The following is a 26,415-nucleotide window of genomic DNA, read 5'->3' as shown; positions in this document are numbered from 1 at the left end:
CAGGGTGATAGATGCCCGAGGTTGGGAGGGGAGGGGGGGTGCTGTTTAATGGGGACAGAATTTCAGTTTTGCAATATGACCACTCTTTTGGAGATGGAGGGTGGTGATGTTTGCTCAACCATGTAAACGTTCTCAATACTTCTCAACTGTGCACTTCAAAAGTGTGAGGAGCGTACACTTGATATATTGTAGCACAGTTAAAACATTTCAAGATTGATCCATTGAGGAACAGACACTTGATGATACATTGTAGCACAGTTAAAAAGTTTCAAGATTGATCCATTGAGGAGCTTACACTTGATGATATCTTGTAGCACAGTTAAAAAATTTCAAGATTGCTCCCTCTGCCTCCCTTCTGTGTCTCTCAGCATCCTTCCTTGTAGAATGTCCTTCCTTGTAGATTCCTACCAGCTCCTAAAGGTCTTGAGTTCAAATGAGACCCTCTCCACAAAACAGTCCTTTTTGCAAACAGCTGTGTGGCACACGCCTTTGGCTGAGTGGTGCGGGTTGATGTAGGTTTCCCTCATTGTGCTTGACACAGGGGTCTGTGTATTACTAGGGAGTGCTGGCCTGGCAGAGCACCCTGACCAGCCCCTGCTGGCCACTGCCACAACAGTGTCCGCCCCTCGCAGCTAAGAGTCATGACTCCACTCTGTGTCCAGCTTGGGGACGTGTCCACCATTCACACGCAGGCAGAAAAGGCTGTACTGGTTCTTCTCCCTTTTTTCCTTCTTGCCAGAGCTTTGGGGAGGATATTGGCATTATCTCTACCGCTTGCGAGGCTTTGCATTCCATCCACAGTGGGCTGCACAGGGTTTCTCATTTAGCAACTTAAATTTTGGGGAAGGCCCTCAAACTGGCCAGAAAGCTGTGCGAATGAGTTGAGATAATCTCCTTTCTAAAGAAAGAACTTTCTGACCTCTTAATGCTTCTTTCATACCCTAATCTTTAAATAATGTTTCTAGCAATAATTCCCTTTTTTTCCTCTCCTGCGGCAGCAGATCTGAGTGTCATCAAAATATAAAATCGCTATTTCTTGAACATTATTAGGTTTCTGTTTAATGTGGAGGGATGCCTCTGTCTGGAGCCCAGATAGAGATGTACGGCTTATTAAAGGAAAGGCTTTATTTATAATCTTCATTTGCGGTACCTCGTATAGGGATACAGGCAACTGTGAAAAATGAGTCAGATGTTAGGGATGGGTGAACACTTTCATCTCAGTCTTTGTTTATAAGTCTGTGTTTATTAATTGTCACAAGCGGACTTAGTAAGTCTGCCTGACTCAACTTGATAGATCTTGCTCACAGTAAATATTTATTGTTCCACTTTTTTTTTTTTTGGTGTTTGAATAAGAAATTTTTAGAAGCCTTGAACAATGCCTTTTTGTCTTACATTTTTAAAATACTGTCCTTATTTTTTCAGAAAATTGGTTCCGTCTTTAAATAGATGATCTCAAATCTCCTGCATTCTCCATCTGCCCACTCCCCCTGCCCCCGGCTCTTTCCTAATATTTTAAGCTGCATTTATTCATTTTCAGATGACTCCAAGGAAGATCCTTCTGCACGGAGCCGCCATACCCTGGCTCATGGTTGAACCCCTTCCTTCCATTTCTGTTTCCTTTATTGCCTCGTGCGTGCTGTCTAGCGTTCAAGATGAGATATGTGTGGCTTGTTTGGGCCGTGGGCAGACCGGGTCTCTTCCTAAGTTCCCTGCCTGGGCTTCCTCCCTCTCTTCTCTGCCTTCAAGGATGCAGGTGCTCTTTCCTTTCCTCCTTGATCTTCCAGCACCTGTGTTGCCCGTCCCCTTGGATCTTGTCCAAGGACAGCCCTTTCTGTGCCTCCCCGGAAGTAAGAGCATCATGCTGCCGCCCTGCGTCTTAGTAGCCAATAAGCCTGTCAGAAAAAAGCTCAGGGTGTCAACACGCAATGTAGACGTGGAAGCAACTGATACTGGACAATGGCTTGAACACCCGTCACTTCTTAGAAGAATGTTGGTAATACTTTTGTGCTTGTTCCTAACTTTCTCAGGAATCATGGTGACTGTTCAAAGCTCTGAGGATGGAGCATGTGTGAAATTACGGTTGTTGCAGATACTCCGTCGACTTCCTCCCCTCTTCCTTTCTCTATTTTTGTTTGTTTTCTAAGCAAAGTGGTGTCATGGACATTGAAGATATTAGTATTTGTAAACTGACTTGAATTTGTCATCCACATTGGGACAGTTCGAGGGAGACAGGGGACGTCTTTCATAGTTCACAGGACAGCAGGTGCTCTCCAGCAAAAGCCATCCAGATGCTTTCCTTAGCTCTGACCGAACGCCGCTCCCCAGAGACCAATTTCTAGATATTCTAACGGAAGCAGCTAAAAATGTCATCAAGCTTGATGGAGGAAAGAAGGTATAAATCTTGACTGTAGAGACTTTATCTCTCTGGGGGTGCATGCCAAAAGTGGCTTGCAAAGAAAATTTTGGTTAACTCTTCACATCCTGCCAAGGTGGTGAGAGCCATTTTCAGCCAGTGGACAAACCGCAAGAGTCAACACAAGAAGAAGCACTCATTCGTTCGTTCGTTCATTCATTCATTCTCCTGCACACATGCCAATCCCCCTGTCTCTTTTAGAAGTTCCCACCCCAAGAGAGGCAGAAAGGTAAAGCCAGCAGTTATAATCTCCTGGGATGAGGGTTGAAGGCAGACCCAGTGAACTGCAGGTCGTTTTAAGCCTGCATTTCTGGGAACGTGCTACAGCCGCAGGTGGAAGCTCACCCACGTTGACCCATGCTTCCCAGAGAATGTGTGCTTTGCTGAACAAGACAGACATGGGCCTGGTGGGAGCACTCGGGAGTTCCGGCAGGACCTGGCACAGACCTCTGCCCAAGATGGAGTGGGAGAGGGCTGAGGTGAATGCAGCCCAGGGAGTTAGAAGGCCCCGGCCATCCCTGAGGTCAGAAAGGGCTTCAGGCTTCGTGATGAGGATGGAGAAAAATGAAGAAGCAGCTTACGTCCACGCAGGGCATAATTCCTCCAGGGTGGATAAATCCTAGTGGCTTTTGCTTTAAAGGAGACTTCAGAAATATAAACACACACACACACACACACAGATAGAGCTAAACAGTTGGAAACCTGCTCGTCTGCTCCATCACGTCAATCATCACGGGCAAATTACTTAATCTCTTTCCATTCCCCTCATCCGTCAAAGGGGAGAGACACTTCCACTTACAGCATCTATGTCTTAGGCCTCCTTACGACTTAACAGCGGGCCATACAGGTGTACTCAATAAAGAATAGCTACTTACTGCGTACACTTAATAAACATTGTATCCAAGTCTGCAGGAGAAGCACAAGAAAGGACTTGGTTAGTCATCTTTGCTCTCAGAATGGCTGCTGATGGCGACGGCATAGGAGCACAGCAGTAGAGAGGGATCTTGCTTTGCTATTTGAATGCAACTCTCTTCAATGGATGGAAGAGGAGGATTGCAAGTCCACTTGTCCTATTGAATCCAGAAGCTATTTTAGGGTGACTGTGATGGCTCGCACACCAGGCTGAGACCCGGAATGGGAGACTGAGTTCCTGCCCTCTGCATGCTCTCTGTCAACATGAGAAGAGAGCATGCAAAGTGAATAATTTCTATTTATTTTTTTAACTTAAATTTTTTTTTTATTGAACTGTAGTTGACTTACAATGCCCCTTTAATTTCTGCTGTAGAGCAAAAGGACCCAGTCATCCACATATGTACCTCCTTCTTTTTCATACTATCTTCCATCATGTTCTAACCCAAACGACTGGACAGAGTTCCCTGTGCTGTACAGTAGGACCTCATTGCTTGCCCATTCTAAGTGTTATAGTGCAATCCCACTCCGGGGCATACATCCAGATGAAAGCTTCATTCAAAAAGATCCATGCACCCCTATGTTCACTGCAACGCTATTCATAATAGCCAAGATGTAGAAACAACATAAATCCTAAATGTCCTTCGACAGATGAATAGGTTAAGAAGATGGAGTTCCCGTTGTGGCTCGACAGAAATGAATCTGACTAGTATCCATGAGGACGTGGGTTCGATCCCTGGCCTCGCTCGGTGGGTTAAGGATCTGGCATTGCAGTGAGCTGTGGTGTAGGTCACAGATGAGGCTCGAATCCTGAGTTTCTGTGGCTGTGGTGTAGGCCGGCAGCTGAGGCTCCAATTCAACCCCTAGCCTGGGAATCTCCATATGCCATGGGTGTGGCCCTAAAAAGACCCCCCCCAAAAAGAAGTGGGACATATATAATGGAATACTACTCAGCCATAAAAAGGACAAAACAATGCCACTTGCAGTATCATTCGTTTTTTTTTTTTTGTAACACAGGTCCATTCGTTGTCATCGTAAAAACCTTGGAACAATAGGGCATTGTGTAAAACTATAAATCACCAACGACTTTACCATCTGGAGATCATCTCTGTTAACTCTTGCTATTTTTAAAGTCTTAATGATGTTTTCAGCCTCCCCACAAACCTCTTTCCCACCCACCCTAACCCCCCTTTCAAAAAATTTCTCAGGTATATTCTCCTTGCCTGAAGAATATATATAAGAATGGCCTGTAGTGAAAAAAATTCCCTTCCTTTGCCTCTAAGAAGCCTAAAAGCATCAGTGACCTAGACCACCAGTGGCATAAAAACTATATTTCATATCAGGGGACTTGAGACTAGAAAAAATGAAATGACAGAATTTCCTGGTCTTTAGGTGACACACAAGTTGTCCTCTAGTTTTATGGAGTTTCCTATTAAATGTTCTTTTGCATTAAATATCAAATCCTTGCAAAGTAATTGATTAATGAATTGGCAATAACAACGCTTTGGCTCCCCCTGATTTTTTTTTTTTTTTTACTGTGGATAAAATTCACTTAATTATATGCCTCAGCCATTCCACGGCTAGGTATAGGCCCAAAAGAAATGAAGACAAGTACACACAAAAAACTCGCATGCCATCAAACATAGTGGCATTATTCACAAGAGCCAAAAGGTGGAAACATTCCATTGCCTACCCATGGACGACTGGATAAGTAGAATGGGATCTCTCCATACAGTGGAATATTATGCAGCCATGAAAAAGAATGAAGCTCCAACGCTCTTCATCATGGGTGCACCAAGAACACGTTCTGTTCAGGGAAAGAAGCCAGACATAGAATAACACATGTTCTGTGAGTCTCTTTATTGGAAATGTTCCAGAACAGCAAATCCACAGAGAACGGAACTAGATGAATGGTTATCTAGGGCTGGAGGCACGTTCAGGGCCTGCGGTGAGAGCTACAGGGTGCAGGGTTTCTCTGTGGGGTAAGGAAAATGTAAAATGGACGTGGGGATGGTAGTGCAGTCTGTGTATGTACCAGAAGCCATGGAGATGGAGGCCTGAAACGGGGTGCATTGTATGACTGGTGAATTCTGTCTCAGAAAAGCTGTTACTCTTTAAAAAGAAAGTAAACTACATAGGGCCATCAGGGCTGTGCCGAACCATTCAATGGGATATATATGAAGGAGAGTCATTTGGGTTACATTTTAGTTCAGCGTTTGCCTGGCATTCTCTAATTCCTATAAAAAAGTAAATGAGTCTCTGAATCAGAATCAACTAGGAACATGGCAAGAGAGAGCCACTGCCCTCCTGCGACATTAATGAAATTGTTTCACCAGAGGGTTAAAAAACACCCCAATTCTTTTGTCCACTAGGAGGTCCAGGGCTTGACCAGGAGAACTTTGCCTGGCAATCCATGGAAGACCTGCCTCAAGGTGCAAAATTCTATTGAACGACTCACTGAGCTTCACAGTTTGCTTTCCCAGGGGCTCTGCTTCACAGAAGCACTTGAACAAAAATGGGGTAGTTTAATAGCAACAAGCCCCCCTGGATCCACAGAATCCAGAAATCAACACCTTTCTGGCCATCACATCATTGTTACACATCATCCCTTTCTGGATCTTAAAAGGCCAAGGTTTTTAAAAATGAATGCGCTTGGAGTTCCTGTTGTGGCTCAGCAGGTTAAGAACCTGACATGGAGTCCATGAGGATACAGGTTCAATCCCTGACCTCGCTCACTGGGTTAAAGATCTGGCATGGCTGCAAGCTCAGATGTAGGTCACAGATTCATCTTGGAGCCTGAGTTGCTGTGGCTGTGGCTGTGGCCAGCAGCTGCAGCTTCGTTTTGACCCCTAGCCTGGAACTGCCTCATGCCGCAGGTACAGCTATAAGAAGGGAAAAAAGAAAAAAAAAAAAAGAAAGTGCTGTGTATGTCTTCAAATTCAATTATTTAAGAGTGCTTCTGGTTTGTCCAAAGCCTTCAGGAAATTTCCCCCAGACTGGCCACCCTGGAGGCAGACTAGTTCCCTGTAAAGTTGCTGGGACTGCACCCCCCTGCAGCAGTGAGCAGCTGCCCCACCAGCCAGCCTGGGCTTGTCTGTCCCCTGTCACTCAGTTCCTGCATCCAGAGCGTCTGCTGCCTCAAACCCAAACAGCCCAGGTGCCCCCGCACGCTGTCCTGGTTACACTTTTATTACAGCACAACCTCCAGCAGATCACAACCACTCCGGCCCCGCAAAGCATGAAAGAAGTGGCCTTGTACTTCCCTAAAGACATCGTAAACCATCCTCTGAAGAGGGGACGCCCTTGAAAGCATGTTAAAGCGTAACTCCACCCTGAGGTAGAAAATTCCGAACGGGGCCGGGGGCTCTGGTCTCAACGTCACCCTCACCTCTTGCTGCTTCTGGGATCAGGCTTGCTCTGAATTTATAGTCCTCTCTCAGGCTTCCCACAAAATGCACATCCTGGGCAGCTGCCAGCCCTAGAGGGTGATAAGGACCAGCCAATCTGAAATATGGATTTAAAGGCATCAGGAGAAATTAAACTGGGTTCACACCATATTGTCCTGTGCCTTCCAGTGTCCTGAAAGCTGACTTTCATTTCCAGCCTCGGATGGAGGCAGAGATGGCCTTTGGGGCCCCTACACATCAGACGCGGTACACGCCCCCCTTTCCTCCAGCTGCTGAGACCACTGTTTCTTCTGCGAAATAAAACTAAGGGCTGGGGAGTCTGCCGTGAGGCAGCCACCCCTTATGCGGGAAGCTGGAAATCACCAGCAAAGACAATAAAACGTGTGACTGCCAAGCAGGTTGGACGTGATGAATTTACACAGCACAGAGAGAAAGCCTGGAAGGTATGCATTCCAAGAGTCTGCTAAGAAAAATGCAAAATCCAGCTTGGAGGAGGCCTGAGGAAGAGGCTAGATTAGAAATATCAGAGCCACAAGAAAGATGGAAGTCTGCTTTCCTCCCAAACCACCCCCATCATCAAGGAGCATTAAACCCCTGGTTAGGAAGGAAACATCCTAAGGGGAACCAGAGCCTGGCTGTGGAGATTTAAGACCTGGGGCTTCCATTTTCCTGCTGGCATCCATCACGGGATTGCAGCGCATCTCTTAACATCACTGGGCTTTCCTTGCCAAAGGAAAGACAGCTAATACCTACCCCACAGGTTGCTGGGTAGTTGCTGTATCTGTGATAGCAACTAAGACAAACTGCTTAAATAACAGAAATCTCTGATATCATGACCCATGGACAGTGTTCTAGAATGGGAGTCCGCAAACCATGCTCTTGGGCCAAATGCAGCCCGCTGTCTGTGCTTGTAAATAAAGTTTCCAGGAAACACAATCCTGCCCATTCCTTACATATTATTGTCCACTGTTGCACTCCTGCTAGGGCTGCAGACATAGTTGAAATCGAGCTCATAGGGCCCCCAAAGCTGGAGATATTTGCCCTCTGGCCCTTTATAGGAAAATCCCACTGACTCTGGTCTCGTCCATCCATTGATCACTATTTACATGGGAACAGCAATAAGCTCCCACTTGTCGTTGACCTGTTAGGTCTGGTCGACGATGACTTCATCTCATCTCAGGAGACGTATTGCTATCGCCACTTCAGTTTTGAGAAAACTGAGGCCCCCAGGGATTGAGTCATTTCCCCAAAGTCACATGATGAAAAGTCGTGGAGCCAAAATCATGGCTTCAACAGCAATTCTTCATTGTTTCTCACTGGTGTTTTTATTTATTTATTTTTTAAATGAATACATAAGGATGCAATGCAGAAGAAGGAAAAAAAAAAAACCAACAAGTTCTAAATGAAAGTGGAGCTTGTTCATCTGGTTGATGGAAGGTAGGACACTGTTCAAGAGAAGCAGCCAGCCTTTGGGGGTCATTGTGTTCAGAGCCATAGAGAACCCTGGCAGGGCTCCCGTTTCCTCCAGGACTTGGGGCAAGCAGGCAAAGGAGGACTTTGGGTCTCTTAATCCCTTCTCTCAGCCAGCCACACTGCCTATCCTACACACCCCGGGAATCATCATCTGTTACCTCCCAATGAAAGGGCACTCTTCCATCCACTCACACCCTAAGGTCACACGCTGAGCAGACATTTGGTCTTGCTCAGAATGTCCATAAGACATTTTATCCATATGACATTTGCTCCTTAAGGCATTTGGTTCAGGCCAAAAGGTCCTTGACATTTGGTCCTGTCCAGAACCATTTGGCACAGACCCACTATGCTCATGGATATTTTGGACAGGAGTAGCTATCAAGGATCTTGTTCCATGGACCAGATGTCTTACAGACCAAATGTCTCATGGATGTTCTGGAAAGCGCCAACATCAAGGACCTTTTGGCATGGACCAGATGTCTTAGGGCCCAAATATCTTATGGATGCTTTGGAGAGGACGAGTTATCAAGGACCTTTTGGTGTAGACCAGATGACTTATGGACCAAATATCTCATGGATATTCTGGACAGGGCCAATATCAAGGACCTTTTGGCGTGGACCAGATGTCTTAGGGTCCAAATATCTTATGGATGCTTTGGAGAGGACGAGTTATCAAGGACCTTTTGGTGTAGACCAGATGACTTATGGACCAAATATCTCATGGATATTCTGGACAGGGCCAATATCAAGGACCTTTTGGCGTGGACCAGATGTCTTAGGGCCCAAATATCTTATGGATGCTTTGGAGAGGACCAGTTATCAAGGACCTTTTGGTGTAGACCAGATGACTTATGGACCAAATATCTCATGGATATTCTGGACAGGGCCAATATCAAGGACCTTTTGGCGTGGACCAGATGTCTTAGGGCCCAAATATCTTATGGATGCTTTGGAGAGGACCAGTTATCGAGGACCTTTTGGCATGGGCCAAATATCTTGGTGGACATTTTGGACAGGACCAAATGTCCTGCAGGGGTTTGCACACATACACACATGGTGTTATTCTCCATCTTTTTTCCTTTGCATTCCTGAGAAGTGTTTAGACAGAGGCCTAAATCCTGAACTCGTTCAAGGGGTCACATCCTCAAGCACCCCTCGCTAATCCCAGATTGAAGCAGATGCTCCCCTCTGGGCTTTTTTTTTTTTTTTTTTGTCTTTGTTGTTGTTGTTGTTGCTATTTCTTGTTTCTTGGGCCGCTCCCGCGGCATATGGAGGTTCCCAGGCTAGGGGTCGAATCGGAGCTGTAGCCACCAGCCTACGCCAGAGCCACAGCAACGTGGGATCCGAGCTGCATCTGCAACCTACACCACAGCTCACGGCAACGCCGGATCGTTAACCCACTGAGCAAGGGCAGGGATTGAACCCGCAACCTCATGGTTCCTAGTCGGATTCGTTAACCACTGCGCCACGACGGGAACTCCCCCTCTGGGCTCTTGGTGCATTCCATCATTGGCTGTTTAACATTCTTACACCAAGGGCACTGTCTATTATCCATCTATCCCCATGGCCTGGGGGCACTTCAACAACAAGCACCATCTCTTTTCTTAGCATGCGATGCCCAGCTCAGTCTCTAGTTATGAAAAATTCGCTTGTTTGAACCACCCTTGGCAGTCTCTAGTCAAAGAATAGGCAATTCTAAAAAGAGGCATCAGTAGAAAATTAAGTTCCAGTTTCTTGATCTCTCTCCCCTAACCAAAAGCACCCTTTTGGGTTTGACGGTTCCCTGCATCCCATGCTAATGGTTTCTGACATCTCCATCAGCACAAGGGAAGGGCTTTCCAAGCTCCAGAGAGGGAGGGTAGCAAATGGACCTCTTCTTGGCAGTAGCTGATGAGATGGGGAGCGGGAGGCAGAGGGAGAGCTTACTGTGTTGAAAGTGGCAATGCTTGCGGGGGTGGGGGAGAATTGCGGGGGAATTGTCCTACTGAAGACCTGATGTTAGACCATCAAGGTTCCTATCCCCGCCACTGGCAGGCCATCAGATAGGAGAAATGATTGTGCCGCTGTCCAGGGTCCTGAGCACCAGTGTAAAGAACACAAGATTAGGAACCTTCTTTGACTGTGACGGCATCTTGGCTTGGGGAGACTCTGCATGGCTGAAGACCTGAAGTTAGAACATCAGGCTTTCTATCCCCCAACCCCCTCCTCCCCACAATAGGCAGGTCATCAGATAGGAACAGTGGTCCAGGGTCCTGAGGATCAAGTATAAAGAATATAAGACTCTCCTTTGTTACAGCCTCTTGGCTTGGGGAGACTTTGCATGGAAAGCCCTGCCACAGGTGTATTGGCTCTTTGTGCTTATCACCGTGCATGGAAGGTTGCTTTTGTCACATGCTTTATTCACCTTTTCAAGAGCCTCTACTTGAGTTGTCTATCTTCCACTTTGCAGCTAAAGACCTCAGGCTTGGGTTTGTGGGGGTGCCTACAATCTTAGAAGCCCTTGACCTTTCAGCCATCACGCTTCTTCAGCACACAGCTTGCCAGCACTCTTGCACTCCAGGAAAGTGTGTTCTTCTCTGACTCCCACAGATGGAGTTGCCTTTTGCCTGGTGTTAATCCCGTTGGCTGCGCACACCCAGGTCATGTGCCCTTGAGTTTTGGTCCGTCTTTAGGAATTTTTTTCTTGCCTACCCTGCAAGTAAATGACGTGCCTTGTGATTGCCCAAATCAGCTACTTACATAACCTGCCTCAACTGTCATTTTCATCATTTATTTCCTATCTTTTAAAAAAGGATTTAAAAGAGAGAGGGGAAAAAAAAAGGGTCACAAGGTAAACATAGGCTGCTTAGAGTCTATCACCTTCTGGGAAGAGAGGGATTGGAAACGGTGCCAAACACAAAGGACATCTCTGTGGAAAGGAAAACAATCCAGAAACACGAAGTCTTCTGCGTGCCCTGAATTTACCTGAATGTCCTGTTTATGCAAATGACACACGTTATATTTTATTTTTCCTCGGAGGTAAAGCTGGAGCTCGGGTAGCTGCCAGCATGTGGCTAGCGTGCGCTTGGGGCTATATAGTTTCAAGGACCTGATTGCAGTGGCCTCTGAGGTGCTTGCCTCCTTGGCTGAGGCTCCAGTTCAGAATAGCAGCGGTGGGGTGGAGTCGAAAGGACACAAGAGTAGATCTCAGGAAAATGAGCCCTACTGCTCCCCAGCTGGGAGAACGTGCGTGCACGCGGCTGTCAGTCTCTCAGCCTCTCGGCCTCCGTGCCTCCAGCTGTAAAGGAGCTGGAGTCGACAGCTCCTGAGACGCTTCCTGTTCCCCAAGTCCCTGCTGTGATGTATTGATGGGAAGACAGAAAAGAATGCCCAAAAAGGTGAAGCACGTTATAACCAGGCTGCATCGGTTCACGGCCCAGCAGGTACCTCTGGGCATGGGAAACCCTACAGGAAGACCTATAAGGGATGGTTCCATGGAAAGAGGGACAGAGGCCACCCAGAGTCTTCCCTAGAACCTGGTAAAACTGCATGATTATATCCCACACACTTTTTTTTTGTACTCAGAGAACGTCAGCCTGAAGTAGGTTTGATAGCAGCTCCTTTTGGAAACAGGGGAAAAACAGCCACTTAGGATGATATCCATTATCCTAATATTGTCAGTCTTGTATAGAAAAATACATGTGATCCAAATTCTTTTTTTAGTGATTTTTATTTTTTCCATTATAGGTGATTTACAGCATTCTGTCAATTTTCTACCATACAGCAAAGTGACCCAGTCATACATATATATATATATATATATATATATATATATATATATATATACTTTTCTCCCTCCCATGATCATGCTCCATCATAAGTGACTAGATATAGTTCCCAGGGCTACACAGAAGGATCTCATTGCTAACCCATTCCAAAGGCAATTGTTTACATCTATGAACCCCAGATCCCCAGTCCATCCCACTCCCTCCCTGTCTCCCTTGGCAACCACAAGTCTGTTCTCCAAGTCCATGATTTTTTGTGTGTGTGTGAGTGTGGAAAGGTTCCTTTGAGCCATGTATTAGATTCCAGGTGTGAGTGATATCATATGGTATTTGTCTCTCTCTTTCTGACTTATTTCACTCAGGATGAGAGTCTCTCGTTCCACTCATTCATGTTGCTGCACATGGCATTGTTTTGTTCTTTTTGACGGCTGAGTAGTATTCCATCGTGTATATGTACCACATCTTCTTAATCCAGTCATCTATCGATGGACATTTAGGTTGTTTCCATGTCTTGGCTATTGCGAGTAGTGCTGCTGTGAACATGAGGGTGCATGTGTCTGTTCTTGAAGCATGTGACCAAAATTTTATTGCTCCTTCCCCCACAGTGGTTCTTATATGATGTTGTGAACCACACGGGAAGTCCAAGTGGTTCTTATATGAAATGAGCAGATCATAGGACTGATTCTTTCTTCCTCCCCCTCTTCCTCCCTCCCTCTCTCTCTTTCTTTCTTGTCTTTTTAGGGCTGCACCCATGGCATATGGAAGTTTCCAGGCTGGGATCGAATCAGAGCTGCAGTGGCCGGCCTACACCACAGCCAGAGTAACACCAGATCTGAGCTGCACCTGTGACCCAAACCACATCTCAAGGCAACGCCAGATCCTTAACCCCCTGAGCAAGGCCAGGGATCAAACCCACATCCCCATGGGTACTACTTAGGTTTGTAACCGACTGAGCCACAACAGGAACTCCCAAGACTATTTCTCTAACTGGGCTGATTCAACTCAGCTCAACGAATGTGTGCGAAGTGGACCAACCCTCTTGGAGTTGGCAGTTGAGTAGGGGCTGTGGACTGCACTGTTTAAATGTTAAAAACATATAATATATTCATATGAAACTGTATGCCAATTACATTAGAGCGAATAGGCACGCTGTATTGGTTGTATACGTCCCAATTTTAGAAGCAAACAGAAAATAACAAGTTTTTCATTGATCAGCTTGGCTACTGATGTCTCTCCTTTCTTGACCCACGCAGTAGAAAACAAAGGAGGGTCTAGATACTCATGTTGCAACAGAACAAATGGTGGGGGAAAAAATGTAATGTATACATGTAAGGATAACCTGACCCCCTTGCTGTACAGTGGGAAAATAAAAAAATTATAAATAAAATAAAATTAAATTAAAAAAAGAAAACAAAGGAGGAATAGAAAAAATTAAAATGAAGTGCCACCTTTGAGGAGGTGAATAACCACACAGATACCAAACCACAGTATCTGAAAAAAGGCTCTCGGTTGGAGCAAGACTTAGGAGTTGAGGGACAGGAACTCCTCTTATATATTCTTCAGCCTAGGTGGGGAAGCCCCAAAGGTAGAAGCTTGCTCAGAAATGCCATGTGGGGATGAAAGGGCAGGATGCATAAAAGTCTCAACTTTATTTTTATTTTTAGGGCTGCAGGTGCAGACTGCGGAAGTTCTCAGGCTAGAGGTTGATTTGGAGCTGGAATCTCCAGCCTACACCACAGCCACAGCAATGCCAGATCTGAGACATGTCTGCAAACTACACCACAGTTCATGGCAACACTGGATCCTTTAACCCATGGAGCGAGGACAGGGATCGAACCCACATCCTCGTGGATACTAGTCAGGTTCATGACCGCTAAGCCACAACTTTGGGAGCTCCAAAGTCTCAACGTTAATTGGATCCTCCTATAATTCTTTTTCCTGATTATTTGGCATTCCCTGCCTTCTCTTATTTTTCATTACTGACTTCCCCCATTCAAAAAAGTAATAATAAACACGAAGCAAGCAACTACAGGCATACCTCATGATATGACACTCCACAGATGCTGTGTTTTTTACAACTTGGAGGTTGGTGGCAGCTCTGCATTAAGCCAATCTATTGGCACCATTTTCCCAGCAGCATTTGCTCCCTTCATGTCTGTGTATTCCCTGTGTGGTAATTCTTGCAACATTGTAAACGCTTCTCCAGCAAAAAGATTGCAACTCGATGGAGGCCCAAATGAGGGTTAGCAGTTTTTAGTAGTAAAGTATTTTAAAATTAATGTATGTACATTGTTTTTAGACACAATGCTGTCACACACATAATAGATGACAGTGCTGCGTAAACCTAACTTTTATATGCACTGGGGAAAAAAATTGTCTTACTTGCTGAATGTGATACTGACTTTATTGTGGTGGTCTCGAACTGGAATCTGCAGTATCTCCGAGGTATGCCTGTGTTCGCAGAAAATGCCAGAATGGGATGACTTGGATAACTTGTACTGGGGAGTTATATGCATTTGTTCACCCCTGTAGTTTTATATGTTCTTTAGAGTTCTCGCCACATCTGTAATACCTTTGGCCAAATTGATCATAAGATGGAAATAGCTATGAATAATCGCGGTCTTGCATTATGTCAAGCTGTCTCACAGACAGCCTTTTAAATTCCAGGTGTACCATCCATCACCCAAAGGCTGCTAAAAAACCATTGACGGGTGTTCCCATTGTGGCTCAGCGGTAACAACTCTGACTAGTATCCATGAGGTTTCAGGTTTAATCCCTGGCCTCGCTGAGTGGGTTAAGGATCTGGGGTTGCCGTGATCTGCAATGGAGGTGGAAGATGTGGCTCAAATCTGGAGTGGCTGTGGCTGTCATGTAGGTTGCAGACGTGGCTCCAATCCGGCATTGCTGTGACTGTGGTCTAGGCTGGCAGCTGTAGCTCAAATTCGATCCCTGGCTTGGGAATGTCCATATACTGCAGGTGCAGTCCTAAAAGCATCAAAAAGAAAAAAGAAAAACAGAAAACATTGACTAATTCTTTCACAACAAGATAGCCTATCTCCTGGACTTTCATTTTCACTGCCTCTTCTGTGACTTGGAGAAGTCAGGTAATTACTGGTCTTTGTGAAATTAACCTGTGGAAGAACATAGGACTCCTAGGACCACAGGGAGGTTCCAAGGGAAACCTCGTCATGGAAGAGAGATTTTCTAGCCTGGATAAGCTGCTTGTCCAGTTCACGAAAGCGCTTACACACTGTCTGGACTAATCACCAGTGGCAGTGTGGAGAAGTCATTTATAAGACAGGAGAGAGTTCCATCCTCAAAACGGAACATGAACACCTGTTCTGATTTTTCAAAGACCTGAGAAGAAGATGCATGGCGCACATGTGCAAATAAGAGAGAAGGGGTTGTTGACGTTGTCAAATGCCTTGAAGAAGTCAGGTGGGGACAGCCGGGGACGGGGATGGGGTGGGGGAGGCAGCCGGTGGGGACCAGAACTCACGTGAGATCACCGAGGAGTTCCTTGGGCTCTGAGAAGACATGCGCTTCATGTCATCCCCAAGGAGTATTTGGAAATGGACTATTTTTCAAAATGATTTTTATTTTTTCCATTATCACTGGTTTACAGTGCTCTGTCAATTTTCTACTGGACAGCAACGTGATCCCATCACACATACATAGATACATTCTTTTTCTCACATGATCACGCTCCATCACAAGTGACTAGATATCCTTCCCAGGGCTGTACAGCAGGATCGCATGGCTTATCCATTCCAAAGGTGATACTTTGCATCTAGGAAATGGAGTATTTTAAAAGACGGCTGGCCAGCTCTTCACTAAGAAAGTGGAGGTCAGTCCCTGTGAGTCAGGGTGAGTTTCTTATGAACAGGTCATGTCAGAGCACACTGGCTTCCCTGGACTAGTAAAGAGGAGAAATGCAGTCCTTTTGAAGGACAGGATCTCCATTTGTGCAGAATTTTGTCGTTTTCCGTCCTAGCTTTGAGGAATGAGTGGTGTTACAATTAAGGTCAATTTAACGCTATTGACTTTGATGCTTAGGGGATGGATGTCCGCCTGGAGGGGAGTTTCTCATGGTCCCTTTCCTGCTTTCTGGTTGGTCCTCTCCTGTTGACCATTTTCATCTGTGAGAGTTGGACAAGGAAAAGGATAGCCTGCTGATCACGGTTGCAGAGTAAGGGGATGGGGAGCTAATCCATGGACTAAGCAAACTGAGACCCAAAGAAACTAGGAATTGAAGAAAGGAATCAAGATCCAGGAGTTCCTGTTGTGGCTCAGCTGTCACGACCCTGGCTGCTATCCACTAGGACTCCAGTTCAATCCCTGGTCTTGCTCAGTAAGGATCGAGTGTTGCCGTGAGCTGTGGTGTAGGTCGCAGACGTGACTCATATCTGGTGTTGCTGTGGCTGTGGTGTAGGCTGGCAACTGCAGCTCTGATTCAACCCCTAGCCTGGGAACTTCCATATGAAGCAAGTGCCGGCCTAAAAAGACAAAAGAAAGAAAGAGAGAGACAAAGATATAGGAAAAGAAAGAGAGAGAGAGAGAGAAGGAAGGAAGGAAGGAAGGAAGAAAGGAAGGAAGGAAGGAAGGAAGGAAGGAAGGAAGGAAGGAAGGAAGGAAGGAAAGAGAGAGAGAGAGAGAGAGAAAGAAAGAAAGAAAGAAAGAAAGAAAGAAAGAAAGAAAGAAAGAAAGAAAGAAAGAAAGAAAGAAAGAAAGAAAGAAAGATCCAGAGGAGTCTTGCTGGCTTGGATCAATGGAATGAATTTAACAAGGTGCAGGTGGATAGCTGCCAAGTCTCTTTATTGGTCAAATACACCAGCCACTCAAGTACCAACTTGGGGGGGAACAGGGTGGATCAACAGTAAAAATACAAGTAACCAGACGTTTTAATTGAGTACCAGAGCAGTATGAATCTTCAGAGTCATCAGTCTCACCAAAAGCAAAGAAACAAACAGAAGCGCACAGAAAGCCTCACATAACCTCACACCACTACACTATAAAGAAACGTTGATATTGAACATGATGGAGATGGAAGGAACGTCACTTTGGACCTCATCTGGAGTGATTGCATTCGTCACAATTATAGAAAGCATGGGGACAATCTAAAACACCCTTTCATGTTTATAGATCCACGTTCTCAGTGAAGGAAGACATTGGACGACCCATGTAACTTTTGGTTTGGAGAAAAAAAATCAGTTCATGGAGTGTGCGTGGCATTAGAAACTCCTAAGCAGGTCGCATCTGCAGAGATGCGGGAGCTTTGTCCTGAGCACCTGGGTGTTCAGAGAAATATGACAGTGGTGATGAGGAACCAAAAAACAGAGGGACAGATAAGCGGCAGAAGCAGAAAGGAAGGCGAGTTGCTAGAAACTAGGGAGATGGGAGGGAAACGAGCATGAAACACACAGCAGGCGAGAGGGATACACCCATCCTTGAACCTTTCTCTTTTTAAATTATTTTTATTAAAGTAGAGTTGATTTACAATGTTCTGTCAATTTCTACTGCACAGCAAAGTGACCCAGTCATGCATATATATATTTATATCCATTCCCTTTCTCATATTCTCTTCCATCATGTTCTATCCCAAGAGACTGGATAGAGTTCCCTGGGCTGGACAGCAGGACCTCATGGCTTGTCCATTCTCAGTGTCATAGTTTGCATCTACAAATCCCAACCTGCCTGTCCATCCCACTCCCTCCGCCCTCCCCCTTGGCAACCACAACTCCGTTCTCTGTCTGTGAGTCTGTTTCTCTTCTGTAGATAGGTTCATTTGTGCCTTATGTTAGATTCCACATAGAAGTGACATCATATGGTATTTCTCTTTCTCTTTCTGACTTACTTCTCTTAGTATGAGAATCTCTAGTTGCATCCGTATTGCTGCAAATGGCATGATGTCATTCTTTTTTATGGCTGAGTAGTATTCCGTTGTGTATATGTACCACATCTTCTTAATCCCTTCATCTCTCCGTGGATAGTTAGGTTTTCAGCTTTTCTGAATGAGTCATATTCCTGGGTGACTTTTCTCTATTTCTGTGAGGAGACTGCCGAGTCCAGCTAGTGATGACACGCAGGTTATAGCCACAGGCCTTGCTCACGAAGAGAAGCTTGATCACCGCATCGTGTACTTTCCTTTGGGGCATTTAACACAACAGAAACTTTGTGAACACTCATCTCTCCCCTTCTGCGTGCTAAGTCCACAGGGACAAGCATTTTGTTCATCTGTTTTGTCACTTATTCTTAATGCCTGGTGCACAGATGTAAGACGCATATGCTACACTCTTTCGACATACTTGAATTAATTTTTGAACATTGCTCAGCAATTTAGTAACTTCTCTACATAATGGAAATTAATTCTTTTGGCCACACCCCACAGCATGCAGAAGTTCCAGGGTCAGGGATCAAGCCCATGGCACAGCGATAGCCAGAGGCACAGTAGGGACCATGCCATTACCTGCTGGGCCACCAGGGAACTCGAACAGAGGGCAAATTTTAAAAACAGAAAATGCCATGAAAATCATGCCTTTCACGTGAGCAAAAGTACTTTGCAGCCTGCAAAGAAAGAAAATACATATCTCAGTATAATAGATGGAATAGTTATGAAAATTGAGTATTTCGTTTGTAGAGCAGAGTATCAATAAGTCTTATCAGGCTGGTAGCATGTAAGTCACAGTCTCTCCCCATAATGCATTACGCTAGAAATCAGAAAAGCGATAAACTGGAAACCTCCACACGGAACGTTTAGAGCATGCATTTAAAAAAGGTGGACGTCTAAAAGAAGGCATAATGGAAACCGAAAATATAGATAAACAGCAGTAACACCGTATACTTTTAAAATGGGGATATGATAAGCAGAAGAAGATTTAAAGCCTTAGATATTCATAATAAGAGAGAAGTAGGGTGGAAATTCATGCCTTGAGCATCTAGCATGAGGGGTTAGGGAAAGAACAACTGGTTAAACTTCTCCGGATCAGAAACAAGAAATTAGTAAAACTGGAAAACGTCTGACAAGATGGGAGGGGGCGAGAGAAGGGAAGAGAAAGACGTGGGCAGGGGACAAATAACTATAAACTACTTTTTTTAAAGTATAGACACTGCAAGATCAAGATAAGATAATGACAGCGTTGTCAGCTTTCCACTGACAAATTGATGTCCAAAACTCTGGAAAAATGTAACGGACCCAAGAAGATATCAACACTAAAAGTTGAGTTGGGGAGGTCCCGTCGTGGCTCAGTGGTAACAAACCCAACTAGTATCCATGAGGACATGAGTTCAAACGCTGGCCTCATGCAGTGGGTTAAGGATCTGGCGTTGCCCTGAGCTGTGCTACAGGTTGCAGACATGGCTCAGATCTGGTGTGGCTGTGGCTGTGGTGTAGGCTGGTAGTTACAGCTCTGATTCGATCTCTAGCCTGGCCGCTTCTATATGCCGAGGATGCAGCCATAAACAGACCAAATAAATAAATAAATAAAAATTTGAGTCAGTAGTTAAAAAAAAAAATCTTTCCACAAAGAAAGGCCTATGTGCTGATGAGTTTATATGTTAATTCTAACAATCAACAAGTAATTTCAAACCAACACAACTCTTCCAGAGAACAGAAAAATAAGAAACACCACATTTTTTGAGACAACCTAACTTAATAACTAAATTCCCCAAGGAGAATAAATATAGGGACAAATATCCTAAATAAGAGGTTAAGAAAACAGCTTAGCAGTGTTTAAAGAATAATTATCATGGAAATGTTAGGTTTATCCTATAAATACAAACCTGGATTAAAGAGATCAGTCCATTAATTACCAGGGAAAAGTTACATGATCATTTTACTAGATTAAGAAAAACCATTTGATAAAGTCAATATCTATTTCTGACTTAAAAAAAGAAAAGATCCTTAGCCGTTAGGGATAGAAAATAACTTTCCTAGGTAGGTAAATAATACCTGTCGAAAAAACCGCGTTGAAACATCGTATTTTTAAAATGTTTTCATTGAAGTATAGTTGATTGACTGTGTCGTGTCCATTTCTGCTGTACAGCAAAGAGCCTGTCGTCCATATATATCCATTCCCGTTCTCATGGTATCTTCCATCCTGGTCTCTTCCAAGAGACTGGCTTGAGTTCCCTGTGCTGCACAGCAGGACCCCCCTGGCTGATCCATTCTCAATGTCCTAGTTTGCATGTATGAACCCCAAATGCCCCATCCATCCCACTCCCTCCCGCTCCCCCTTGGCAACCACAAGTCCCTTCTCTGTATGAAGCATCCTATTTAATGGTGAAAAGGTGAAAAGTATTCCTTTTGAAGGTCAGGAGGAAGAAGACTTTTTATTACCATTTCCGTTTAGCTTGGTTTTAGCAGTCCTAACGGCCAGCTCGATCATATAAGGAAAAAAGTAAAAAGAAACATACGAAGATGACAAAGGAGTTGTTATCTCTCAGAGCGTATTCCCTGTCTACCTTGAAAACCTCTAAGACTATTTGGATAAATGGATACACTTCATGCACTTTCATCAAGGGTGTTGGATACAACGTACATATTCACCAGCATTTGTGTGGCTCTATGCCAGCAATAATTAGAACCTAGACTTTGAGAAAACATCTTTCACAGAAGTCCCCAAAATGTCACGCATGAGTAATGAATAGAAAAAAAAAAAAAACCAGTGACAAGACTCTATGAGGAAATCTTAAAATTATATTGAAAAACCATAAGGTAAACATTAACAAGGAATTATAACAGTGTCATAGCAGCGTTAACAATGTGACTTTCACCCAGAAATCACAGGTGAGGACCAGCCCAAACAGTCAGGAGCCCACCTCTCCTTAGTCCTGGACTGTCACTCGTTGCTGGTTTTCAGCAAGGACCGAGCATGAAGTCCCCAAACCGACCTCAGGTCGCATGGGTGTCACTTATCTGGAGATGCTCCCCTCTGGCTCTGAGAAGGGCAGGGAAGCACAGACCCACTGCTCTGTTCCGCCTTGCCGTAACATGGTTCTAAGAACGTGTGCACATGTACCCACAGACGTGCGTGCCGGATCACAGCGGTAAAACCAACTTTTTACACCAAAGGATATCTCACGCATGAGGGATTCAGTGCCCTCCCTTTTCATTCATATGTATTTCCCCCTTTGGATTCCACTCCTCCAATATGCCATTTGTGCCTCTGAAGCAATGCCCATGACAATACGATGCCACGGTCTTTATTTCCAAAGTGGTAACAGCTCGTTTATCACTTTGATTTTTATCCGCAAGGATTTTGTGGAACACACTCACTCATGATCTAAAACTCTCTAATTAGCAATTTCACTCTGTTCCCTTCATCAATATGTCTGGGAAAGTCTGAATCATGAAGATATTTTTGTCAGTGTATCTAGGTCAGGACGGGGGAGCGTAGTGACCAACTGTGGTTGAATCGCTAAAGAAAATTTAAAAAGGCACTTTCTCAAAATCCTGCATGTATCTACTCTGAAATATTTTAAGCACAGTATATTGATTTGTACGGGCAAATGGCTGCTAATTGAGCTGCAAGAAGACATACTTGGGAAGATAACAGTGTTATAGAATATAACACCAATTACTGCATTATATTTTATAAGTTACAACATTATGTTATAATATTTTCTAACAGTCATGATATTGGGAGTTCCCACCATGGCTCAGCAGAACCAAATCTGACTAGCATCCTTGAGGTCACAAATTTGATTCCTGGCCTCACTCAGTGGGTTAAGGATCCAGCATTGCCATGAGCTGCGGTGTAGGTTGCAGACACCGCTCGGATCTGGCATTGCTGTGTCTGTGATGTAGGCCAGCAGCTACAGCTCCAATTCGACCCTTAGTCTGGGAACCTCCATATGCTGTGGGTATGGCCCTAAAAAGACCAAACACAAAAACAAAAACCACAACATCTAACACTGAGTTAGAAGCAACTCTCAGCCATGAATCTTGAGTCTTTATTTCTTGTCTAGAGATATTTATCCTGTGCCTGTTGCTTGATATGTGATCATGGCAGTATCTTCTTTGATCTCCTCCAGATCTCTTACAAGCAGTCCTATTTGATAGTTTTGAGGTATAAGCCTGCACATCTAAAGTTGAGAGGTTATGAGCTTAGCCAAGGGCTTGGGAATGGACTGAATGCAGGCCATGTTATCAAGAGACAGGAAACCCAGGTTGTAGAATGTAGTTCACATTTTTGGCCATACTGAAAGTCTTACCTTTTTTATTTTTGTCTTTTTGCCTTTTCTTGAGCTGTTCCCGTGGCATATGGAGGTTCTCAGGCTAGGGGTCTAATTGGAGCTGTAGCCACCGGCTTATGCCAGAGCCACAGCAACGCAGGATCCGAGCTGCGTCTGTGACCCACACAACAGCTCACAGCAACGCTGGATCCTTAACCCACTGAGCAAGGCCAGGGATCGAACCCGCAACATCATGGTTCCTAGTTGGATTCATTAACCACTGTGCCATGACGGAAACTCCAAAAGTCTTACCTTTTTGCTGTTGGTGGTTTCATAATACTGTCATGACTGGCCATCTGTGAAGTATAATCTGTAAAAATAACCCTTGGCTAAGATGGCCCAGAATTGATTCTTGAAAGTTTTTTTTTTTTTTTTCCATTTTGGTTTTGGCTTCTTTGCTGTTGTTTTTAGTCTGGCAGAATTACTGGCATTTGCTCTTTTCTTACATAATCTGCCTTTGATTAGGCATCATCACCAACAATTGACCTAAATTGAGCCTGTTCCTGCTGCTTTCTCATTCCTTAGTGGTGAATTCAATCTGGTCAGTGATACGAATTTATTAAAAACAAATTGAAACTGAAATTAAACTTCAGGCTACTTTATCCCAATGATTTTAATCACACAGAGCAAAACAGACACACTTTTTTTTTTCTTTTGCTTTTTAGGGTCACATGTTCGGCATGTGGCAATTCCCAGGCTAGGGGTCTAATTGGAGCTACAGTGGCTGGCCTATGTCACAGACACAACAACGCAGGATCAGAGCCTACACCACAGCTCATGGCAACACTGGATCCTTAACCCACGGAGTGCGGCCAGGGATCGAACCCACATCCTCATGGATCATAGTCGGGTTCATTACCCCTGAGCCCCAGTGAGAACTTCTGAGGTTTCCATGGTTGATTCTAGTTTGTTTCCCTTTTTTTTTTTTTTTAGGAAGAACTTGACTCAGTGTTACCCACTGAAGATGGAATTCAGCTTGAAGAGCCTCCTGGGCTCCATCAGAGAGATCACTGAAAAACCAGAGGGCTTCTAGGCGGTAGCATTTCCTGACATATGCAGTGCACCCTGCAGAACTGGACTTGAAAAGCAAAGAAGGCAGACAGTTGCCTCTGTCACTGGAATGTTCTTGAACCCACATCCATGGGATTTTTCCCTAATGCTGTCCATGCTTTGAAGTAGTGTTTAATCGCCCCCTACTCCGTGAGGATGCATCAGGGAAGTACCGTTTCATGGTAACCTGGGACCCAGCTGCAGGTATCCAGGGTCCGGGCCAGTCCAGGAGGTCCCCAGGCCTTGGAACCCTGGAGTTTCCCAGAAGTTCTTGGCTGTCTTCCTGCTGAATCCACAGTCCCCTTCTTGCAAAACGACAGAGCACAGGTTCAGATTCTCCGTAGGGACCCTGTGCCTTTCCCACTGGGCTGACTCTCTTCGCCATGGCGGAGCTTTATAAGACCTGGCAAGATAAGGGCTCCCGCAATCTAGCCTCAGCTGGCAGAGAGCCTCCCAGCTCTTGGTTCTGCAGGTTACTGACCGGGGAGCCCCATCACAGGGACCCCAAGCAGATGTCCTAGCTTGGGTGCTGCTGAGACCTTGTAAACAGGTGTACCTGCCTTGCCTGAATGACCCAGGCATTTGAAGTCACCGACTCAGACCACAACGGAAGCGAAGAAGAGTTTATCTCATGAGTGCAGTAAATGCAGTCCAATGTCTTGAACGAAAGCCATCGATCATTCTTTAAAGTAGAGGAGATGTCTGTCAGCAGAGAAACAGTCTCTCTTATGAGGCGCAAATTCCACGAATGTGTGTACTGTTGATTCTCCGTCAAAGATGCCACGTTCCTATCTGCGGGACGTCGATGCGTCCAGCCAAGCCCTCGCCTCTGAGATAATTGCACGTGACACTTGGGCATCTACATCCGGAAGGCTTGGTGCCCAAGTTTCTGCTCCCCCTAAGGTGAGGAGGGCAGCCTGCAGCCCCCACAATGAGATCTGCTTCTTTCTGCCCGTTCATGGAGTGACTCGGAGGCCAGAGAGCTGATTTGCAGAAGGACCACTTGGTAGAGAGGTAAGAACCATCCCCGCCCCCCCCCCACCTCCGCCGTTTATTTAAATGTAAGCTTAACAGAAAAGCATCTGGGAAGATTTCTTTTACACAGCACATTTCTGTTGCCTAGGATATGCATCCTTCAGGTCTGTGTGAGGAGTGATCCGAATTCACAAGCAGGAATGCCCTGTTTTGCATCGGTCCACACTGGGGAATGTTTGAAATGCCTCTTGAGTTGCTAATGATTTGGTTTGTATTCCACACTGACACAATCGGAGGGGGGAGTTTCCACCTTGATTTGTGGCCTCCTAGAAGGATCGGTACACGACAAGCTTTGATTCTTATGCCAGAAGTACCAGGAGGGGTTGAAATGTCCAGATAAGCAGTAGCAGCACCACCCCGTGCTGCCGTGTTGTTCTTGGAGTGGAACCTGCGTTCAGATTTCTCTGAGGAAGTAGCTGAGACAGAGATGCTCTGCCGTAATTCACAAGGGCTGTTCTCTAGTCTCCGTGAGCACAGGCACGTCCAGAATTGTACCGGAAGCTGCTGTCTCAAGCTCCAAGCGCTCTGGCCATGGGGGTCTTTGTAAACACACCACTGAGTGGCCCAGTGAACTTGGTCCACCATCTTGGTGCTGTGACCTTGACCCTAGGGCTCCAAAGTGGGAGCTGAGTCTGGAAGTGTCTGTGACATCCATGGACCCCACCCATCATGCAAATCTTTCTCTCTTGTCCTCCAGTGTAACTTTATGGATGAGCAGCTTGGCTTGATAAGTTAGCACATTGCAATTAGACCCTGAAATTCTGAGTTCGGAGTCACTGGGAGAGCAATGGGTGTTCCCTTATTTGAAAAGATGAATAGGGAGTTCCCTGGTGGCTCAGTGGGCTAAGGATCTGGCATTGCCACTACAGCAGCATGGGTTCCATCCCTGACGTGAGAACTTCCTCATGCCCTGACCAAAGAGAAAACAAAAAAGAAAAAGAAAAGATGCGAGTTCCCACTGTGGCTCAGCAGTAATGAACCCGACTAGTCTCCATGGAGATACAGGTGTGATCCCTGGCCTTGCTCAGTGGCTTAAGGATGCGGTATTGCCATGAGCTGTGGTGTAGTTCACAGATACGGCTCAGAGCTGCAGACGTGGCTCAGATCCTGCATTGCTGTGGCTGTGGTGTAGGCTGGCAGATATAGCTCCAATTCTACCCCTGGCCTGGGAAGTTCCATATGCCACAGGTGCGGCCCTAAGAAAAAGAAAAGATGTATAGTAATTCTCAGGGGAAGCTTCATTTTAGAATAATGAATACAAAGAGGCGTAGCACATAGAAGCAGCGCAGTCCATCCTGGACACTGCCCCCCCCCCCCCCCCCGCCCTTGGTATGTCCTTTGCTCTCTGAGTTGTGCCCAAACCCTGGCCAGTCCATCTACCATTCATGGCCCACTCCCCTACCCATAGGGAGCCCCCAAATTAACTTTTTTTCAGCCAAGAAAGAAATGTTTATTTGAAGAGGCCCAATGCAGGTCCCTTCTTGCATCCTGCTGTTTAAACAACACAAAGTAAGTATTGTAGCAGCTTTTAGCTTTAAATAACAGCATCCCTTCCAACACCTGGTTTTCACAAAAGGACTAGATGGCTGATGAGTGGTGGCTCATGGCTGAGCTAATTCAAAATCTGTTGTCTAGCACTTCAGGTATTTAGTAGAAGGCTTATCAAACGATCTGTTCTTTCTCCATTCAGATTTGCTTAACCAGATGAAGTAGTCTGTGCTTGGAAAGTATGATTACACCGTCAGCGGGACCAGAGGCCGTAGACTGAGTCCTTCAGTTGTAATTAGGGTTCGACAGGCTCGTTAGCTTCTGCCAAGGGGCCTCTTCCAGAGAGCAGGCGAGATGGGCCTTTATTCCTAGAACAGGGATCCCATGGGGATGTGCCTTCGGACACCTCTGGTTGCTCACTAGGATAGACTCGGCCTTGACACAGCCGCCAGGAGACACTGACCCCCATGGGGTTGGGGGAGGCCTCCCTGCCTCCTAGGACAGTGACAGGCAGTGCCTGTGCCCACTTCAGGAGCAGGTGCCTTCAGGGCGTTTATGGGAGCAGCAGGGCTTGCAGTCCGGTCTCTCAGCCCTGTGTGGTTTGGAGGCTTCCTCACCCTCTGTGCTCACGGGGACTCCCCGG

The 26,415-nt window shown here is 45.5% G+C and overlaps 1 protein-coding gene across 1 annotated transcript in view; it reads left to right on the top strand.

The window, feature by feature from the left end:
* PUDP (pseudouridine 5'-phosphatase) overlaps positions 1–26,415 on the top strand; it is a 302,518-nt gene that overhangs the window by 120,706 nt on the left and 155,397 nt on the right. The window contains exon 4 of the transcript XR_007132898.1: positions 23,133–24,263. The gene's annotated coding sequence lies outside the window, so the exon portion shown is untranslated. The remainder of the gene's footprint in view (positions 1–23,132; positions 24,264–26,415) is intronic.

This window comes from Phacochoerus africanus, chromosome X (assembly GCF_016906955.1).
Source record: "Phacochoerus africanus isolate WHEZ1 chromosome X, ROS_Pafr_v1, whole genome shotgun sequence".
Taxonomy (NCBI): Eukaryota; Metazoa; Chordata; class Mammalia; order Artiodactyla; family Suidae; genus Phacochoerus; species Phacochoerus africanus.
Note: the sequence above shows the minus strand (reverse complement) of the source record. Positions and strands in the feature narration are given on the sequence as shown.